The sequence below is a fragment of the Anomalospiza imberbis genome, chromosome Z (assembly GCF_031753505.1).
Source record: "Anomalospiza imberbis isolate Cuckoo-Finch-1a 21T00152 chromosome Z, ASM3175350v1, whole genome shotgun sequence".
NCBI classification, from domain to species: Eukaryota; Metazoa; Chordata; class Aves; order Passeriformes; family Viduidae; genus Anomalospiza; species Anomalospiza imberbis.
In genome coordinates, this window is record NC_089721.1 from 3,106,049 (window position 1) to 3,113,929 (window position 7,881).

Consider the following 7,881-nt stretch of genomic DNA (forward strand, 5'->3'; position numbering starts at 1 on the left):
ATGAATGCAATTTTGTGTGATTGTTTGTGGTTTTTTGGAGTGAGCAATTTGAAAATAGGTGTTATGTAACCTATGTTTGTGAAATGGGCAATTATTTAGGACACTAAACAACACCTTGGTTTCCTGTACTGTTTGTGTAAAATTGATGGAGTGAGACCAGGATCCAATACCCTTGCCCTTGCCACAGAATTTGTGATGGACTGTAAGTCAGATACTGCTTCAGATTATCTCTGTGTATACGCCAACACTGTTAAAATGAAGCATTAACTTTTGAGATTTTTGTATATTTCAATGAATTCTTTTGAAACATTTGTTCCTGATTCAGTCCCACTCCAAACCTTTAAAATATTTGAGGACTTGCAGTTATGAATATGTAAAGAATAATAAAATTATTTTTAAAATGGGGCCAAAACCAGGAATAACATTATGAACACTGAGTTTTAAGAAGATTTATCTTAACCACAGAGAACGAATATGAAAAGCTCAGTGTCTAATGAATGTTCAGCACAGGCTTCCTGATGTTTCTTCAAGTAGCAGCTGCTAACACCTCAACACATTTGTGTTTCCTCATTCAGTTTGGTTGCATACATTAAAAGAACCCTGAAGGAAGAGAGTTTCTGCTCAAATGTTCTTATACTTCTTTGAGAATTGTATTATTTCACTGTCCCTGTAAGAGGAACAAAGGCAGTAAGTAATCTATATGAACTTCATGGACTTAAATACTCTGGCCAGTAAAGGGTTATGGAAAAATATTTCAAGAAATAGATGCATTGAAGTAAATGTCCTGGCAGCATTTCAGCATCCTGAAATATGTCTGTTTCCCTGGCAATTTCAACCTCAGTGTCTTGTTTAAGTTTGAAGTGGCATTTTTTCTTTCCTGAAGAATTTAAGTGAGAATACTCTGGGCATCTCAGACAAATCTCAATGCGGGTGGTGAGACTTCTCACAAGACCAAAAGTAACTCAGTAAATTTATTGAGGATCATCACCTGTCCTAGCTATCTACAGGCCCCATACCAATATACCACTGAGCAGGGTCCCAGAAATTACAAGACTGATATGTCTCTATGTGTAGCCAAATATAGGTAAGTTTTTTCTTTTTCCATGAGATCTAACTGCTGCAATAAGGTAGGAGATGTGCTGAAACCCTTCTTCTCCACAGAGGAACCATCATGGAAAGGCCTTGGTAGTACCTGTTGGCTGGTGCAGAGGAAGGGACTTATTACACAAACAGGCCTTACAGCTCATGATAGTGCAATAAAAAGTGATTCATGCAGATGCTTAATGAACAGGGAAGATAAAAAATGTTAAATCACTAACCTGAAATCACTCCACTTCTGCTAATGCAGAATTTAGTTATGCAGGAAAATTAGGAGTGGGGTTCTCAGCTCAAAAAAGACACAAACCTGTAGGACCAAGCCCCAAGGAGGCCACAGAGATGTTCCAAGGGATGGAGCTATTGGAGACAGGCAGAGAAAGATGGGGCTTTTTGGCCTGGAGAAGAGAAAGCTTCAAGGAGACCTTAAAGCCTCTTCCCTAAAAGTCCCTAAAAGTGGCTTATAAAAAAGATGGAGAGTGACTTTTTTACATAAGTACATAGTGATGGGACAAAGGGAATGGTTTAAAAGTGAAAAAGAAGAGATTTTTAGCAGATGTTAAGAAGAAATTCTTCCTCTGGAGGGTGGTGAGTCCCTGGCACAGGGTTCCCAGAGAAACTGTGGCTACTCCATCCCTGGAAGTGTTCCAGGACAGATTGGAGGGGGGTCGGAGCAAGCTGAGATAGAGGAAGGTGTCTCTGCCCATGGCAGGGGATGGAGCGAGATAAGCTTTAGTGTCACTTCCAACCCAAAACAATCCATGATTCTATGAAATAAGTACTCCCAGAACATCATTAATTTCACTAAGAACTAAGCTGCCGTATAGAGGTATCTCACTATCCATTTCCCATGCAAGCAGTTGCCAGTGAGTGATATCCTCATTTAGGTTATTCAGGTGGGAGTGTAAGCATTGGCAAGATAAATGCTTTTTGTGTTTGTTTTGGTTTGTGTTTTTTTGTAATTTATTTTGGGTTTTTTGTTTGTTTGGGTTTTTTCTTGTTTGTTAGGGTTTTTTTGTTAATTTTTTTTCCAGGAAATTTCTTATCTATTTCATATTTATTTTCTTATGTCTTTCACTCTGTAATTTCACCATGAGCTCTTTTGAGTTTCGCAGTAATGTCCCACAAAGACCAGCAGGAAAGACACTTGATTTCCATATCCAAATGCATTCCCTAAATAAATTCACACTGGTTTTGGTCTATAATGAACCAATTAGCTCCCTGGGATGGCAAATGCAGACACGAAACAGAGCACCACCCTTCAGATCCCACAGGCTTGGGATCACATGGATGCAAGCCAGTCTATGCCATTTAGGCTAGAACCAAGATACTGTAAAAGATGTGGATAACAAAGATTAGGCAAAACCAGCCTGGGCCAGATTCAGTTGACTCTGGGTTTTGGAGTCATGTGTGGTAGCTCCTCTTCTCTGTATTTCTGTGAGGAGAAGGAAGTAAGGAAGAGCGAAAGATGAAGAAAATGTTGAGGAAAATGTCTTGTATTTACTTGCTGCATCTTATTAATTCATCTTGTTATTTTCTTGCATTGCTGCTGCAAGCAGATTTCTTTGGATAAAAAAAAACCCAAGGTACTATTATCAGGTAAAACCCCGCTGTGTTTATTTTTTAAAATAAAGATTAAACACATACAACTTTTAAACTTTAATGAGTTTGGATCTGTTCTAGTTGGGTTGATTTGTTACCCCAAATCCTTGTGCCATCATATTAATGACTGCTTGCATCCAGGGGCACACAGGGTAATCCCACATCTCTGGCAATGTCAGCTTTGCAGTGATTGCTGTGTAATTAATCAGACACTGCTGCTGGAATGAGGACATTGTAGTCTGATGCATAATGAAACTTATTAATGGTGTCCTGCATAATTTATGGGATCTAACCATACTAATATAGGTATAACATATAAACAGTTTTCTTTCATTAAGTCTATGAACTAGCATGCCATGAGAAACTAAGGTCTGGGATCTTTAATTTTTCCATCTGTTGTTAAATTGGTCCATTTTAGCAGATGTACAGGAATAATTGATTTCCTGTAAAACCCTAAAAGCAGCCACCCCTACAAGGAATATTTGTAAACATTCTGTTTTGTGGTATTTGTGTTCCCATTGTTCTTTATCTGATTGAGGTTTGAAACCCCACTGGGGCAATCATCAGCGAAGAATAACTCCTAACCCAAGTCAATGACATTTCATAAGGACAAAAAGGAGCCAAGAAAAGGAGACATCCCTTGGTCTCTTAAGTGAAGTTTTGAAGACTGGGCCTGAAGAATGGAGAAATTAATAACCAGATGCAGAAAAATATTTATCCTGGTACCTTTCCTTTTTGACTATTTCTATGGAACTTCTCTGCTCTTGGAGACATACATATACTTAATTATGTGACCAAAATGAAAGATATATGGCTAGGACTACAGAAGAAAACAGAAGAAATAGGTAAACAGAAGAAATAGGATTTAAACTGGCATCTTTTTAATTGCAAAGTATTTACTTTAGGAATAAACAAACAACTTTCTTTATATGTGGTTTTCAAAGTAAGGTTTTAAAACAGCAAAGTTAGATACAAATATGTGCAGCCACAAGCACCCCCTGACCAGTTTGTTAAAGGAAAAATTACTCCAAACCAAGATCACGCATGCCAAATTTCAGCTTTACTTTAATTTTTATGGGTGTCGCTATGAACACCTGAATATAGTGGTTTTTAATGGCTCCTCTGACAGCCTGTTATAACTTCAATGGTACTAACAATACTACTATAATTAGTGACTTTTGTATTGTATTAACAAATGCCAGAGTGTGCTACCAGTCTTCCAGATGACTTATCCAGGTTTTAATTAGTGTCTATCTTTCTTTTCTTTGTGGAGACATACACTTACTAAAATGACTCAATGCTTTGCACCAAGTACAGGTCAAAATATCCACCTGTCAAGTGGGTTTAGAGCTGCATGGAAGAAGGAAACGACTTGCAACATTTTATTAATGGAACAGATTGCATATTTCTCTAAATAGAAATGGGGGGAATTGTGTGACAGATGGATCAAAACCTTCCTGTTTTTGAAAACCAACAGATGAGACAGACTTCTCTCTACGGCACTAGCTGGATAGCAAGATGCTGATTAACCAGACCTGAATGAATCTTCTGCCCTTTGGCTCCGAGCATTCACAAGACACTTAAGTACAGAGTGATTTTTCTGTATAATATTTTACATCTGAGCAACGTGGATGTGGTGTGGGGGTATGTACACATTTGCAGTTAAATACATGTATAAATATCAATGCAGACACTCACATTAAAGTAGCATTCTAAAAGAATTTCAATTTCCATAAGGAATTGTTTCATAATCAATGTTTAAGGTGACTTTTACTAATACTGGAGTATGCCAGTGTCAATACATTTATGTATGAATAATATTGCCTGATTTTGGAGGAAGTCCTACCTATTAGACATTTACAGCCTTCATTACAAGGCTATCAGCTTCATGTTGCTGAAAAGAATTTACCAGTTTTTGAAACATGTCCCGTGGCACAGTAGCTGTTGTACAGAGTGAGAAGAGTAGTCATATCCAGTCAAACTGGAAGAGCAGGACTCCTTTAAACAAGTTGTTAGCCACACATTAATCATTATAGTTTCCATCCCACTACGAGCTACACAGCGCTTCATCTTCTGGATGTCATTACTAAGATATGGAAATGCCACTCTTCACTGTTGTCTCCATGAGTGCAGGAAGCTTTACCTGTTCCTACACATATCACAGATTTCAAAGGCACTGCTTCCATGGCCTAACAATAAAAGGTGCTTTTAGTTGTTTGGGTTGTTACTTTTTCAAAAAAAACTTTTTAAGTATAAAATGCAGATGCCACATATAAAGAGCTGTCATTTACTCATGAAAGGGCACATCAGGACCTTTGCTGTCACTTAAATAGAACCTCAAAGTAGCTGCTGATGCAATAGTGTACATTCAGGAAGCAGTTGTGAGTGAAGGACAGGCACAAAATCCCCCAGCCTCCAGGAGGAATCTGGCCGATGAATCTGAGCATGAGGATTGATCCCTAGGTGTGCTCCCAGGAAGAGCAAGAGAAGTGATAAAGGCACTGAAACAGTTCACACACTCTGCACTGGAAGATGAATTACATGCGTAATGTGTGTTTTTAGCACCGTCAAGTTAAGGTCTTGACACTGTAAGAAACCAATGTCTTGTTGCATAGAAGTCATAATAGCTCCTCCTGGTCCTAAAATCTCCACATTTGGCATTTATTCCTAAAGAACAAGTCTTATGGGATGTGTGTATCTATTTCTATAATGGAGAGAAGGGAGTGAGGGAAAGCGGTTCATTGCCAGCCTGAGGGCAATTTGCATAAATACAAATCAGAACCAGGAAGGCTTCAGCAGTTTTACTCTTTAGCTGACCATAGCAGAGTTCTTTGGAGGAGATGTGATAGAGGATTTATTAGACTTTACAACCCAGGAAATACTAACATGTTTAAAGAAGATGCTCCCATGACTCACAAAATGCTATGCTGGCTCAAATAATATTTGGGACCTTGTAGAAAACTGCAAGACAACATCCATCCCTAGGATCATGAATTACATCTCAAACTACCTTTGTATTAAGTTCTATCACAGTAATGTAGGATTTTGTAGTAACTGGTTACAAGGCAATTCCTGGGACAAAAAAAAAAAAAAAAACCCCAATGGAAAATTGCAGATACATTAACAGGCACTAGCACAGCAATAACTCTTTACTGCACTCTAAATTGTGTGAAGTAGTTTATGACCTCTAGGCTTTTTCCTCTCCTTTTAACTTTGCAATGCTTAATAAAAGTTATACTCAAACTGCTACACTGCCTTAGAAAATAAGAATTTAATTATGAACACCCCATTTAATGCTGGAGGAGTACAGTGTCCACAGCTTCTCTAAAGCATCAGTGAGGTAATTTCTCTGCTGCCAATTGAACATTTATACAGAACAAATCTAAATGTTCTCAGTCATTGAACCCTTGGAGAGTTTCTGGCTCATTAACTGTTTACATGGTGACCTCAGTAGAAAGGCTTTAGCCTGATGAAATGCCTGCTTTGCATACTGCTGTGGGCAACAGCAGAATATCTGTTCCTGATTGTTCATGATAAACTCATGAATTAGGAGTAACTCATCATCTTGCCCAATACTGCCCCATCAGCTCTTGCTGTGTTAATCTCTCAACAGCTTCTGTAACAAACAACAGTAATGTGCCCATCTCCTGTGCCCTCCATCTTCCATAAAGCCAGTCAGATATTTTCATTGATGTTTCATGAGCATATTTAAAATACTCTGAATCCTGAACTTTGCATTTGAATGGGATACCTACTTCACTTGTTATTTGCCCCACGAATCATAATGCAAAGGAAGCCCATGATATTTAAATTTTATGGCACTGTCTTCTGAAGTAACAACTTTCTAACTCAGCACAAAGTGAAGAGGAACAATTTACCTTACATGAACTGCTATTTACCTGGCAAAAATAACCCCCAGAAGAGCACTGACTATCCACATTATTACCCTGGATATCCCACCATGGGGCTGTGCAGAGCAACACTCACTTATCTTCTGTTCATATACAACAATATGGATAAATAAATGACATAAGTTTTAATTTCATGATAAGAAATAGCATTTGATAGATGCATCCCAGCTACCATGTAACTCACTGTAAGTCAGAAATCTTTCACAATATTGCAGTAGCTTTATTCAAGGCTATTGCAATCCAAAGGCTAATGCATGTTTTTGTTGATGAGATAAAGCTTTCATGGTCTCAGAACACAATAATGGCATAACAATTAAGCCTATGTAGCTGACAAAGGCTCTCTCTTCCCCTTTTCCATTCAACTTTTATTTACTACCTATTGAGGGGAAAAGTGATCTGAATCTATATGTCCACATTATATATAAGATTATACAGGAAATTTTAATCCCCACGTTCTCTGTAGGTAAGGAAAACTAGACTACAGTGAGTATCAGAAAGGAAACCTTGCTTTTGGCTATCAAATATGCATATCTGAAAAAACCAACTGAAGACCCTCACTCAACACTTTATTTCATTTTAAATTACCCACTGTGTACTGCAAATTTTACCCATTTCCCTTGAGACATTCTTGCTCTGGTAGCAAAGAAATTATGGGTTGTAACTGGAGAAGGAGATGTACTTTAGTCCTCTGCAAGAATACCATTGTTCCCCGGAGGACAGTTGCTAGTGATGTGTGTTGTCTGCTATTAAAAGCCTTGAGCAAGGGTCTTCTGCTTCTTTTTAAAATGCAGCTTTGATATTGAGCAGGAGGAAGGTGTACAGCAATACAGCAAAGCTAAACCACAAGGCCTCTGTGGTCATTTGCACAGCAGGGATTTTGCAGCCCCCTGCACGGACACAGGCTCCAGGCTCAGAAGGCCCTTTGGCAATCCTGCAGTGGGTCTGCAGCAGCTTCAGTGCACTCACTGAAAGCTCCTCTTTTCTGGGAGAGTCTGTTTTCCCCCTCAAGAACCATATTTCTGTGGAAATCCACAGCTCTGACAGCTTCTAACACCACAGTTCCCCGCAGTAGTTCCAGCAACGTGGCTGTTCAGGCTGTTAAAAGGAGGCTTTGCAATCCCGGACAAGAGAGTGAAGATGTGAAGACAAGTTGGACCAGATCTCTTGATGGTGGGAACTGACAGAGTTCCATTCATTTTGATTCCGTAACATCAGCCACTGCTGTCTGAGGGATCAGCCATGAAATAATAAAACTTTCCGTATTTTGAAAAGA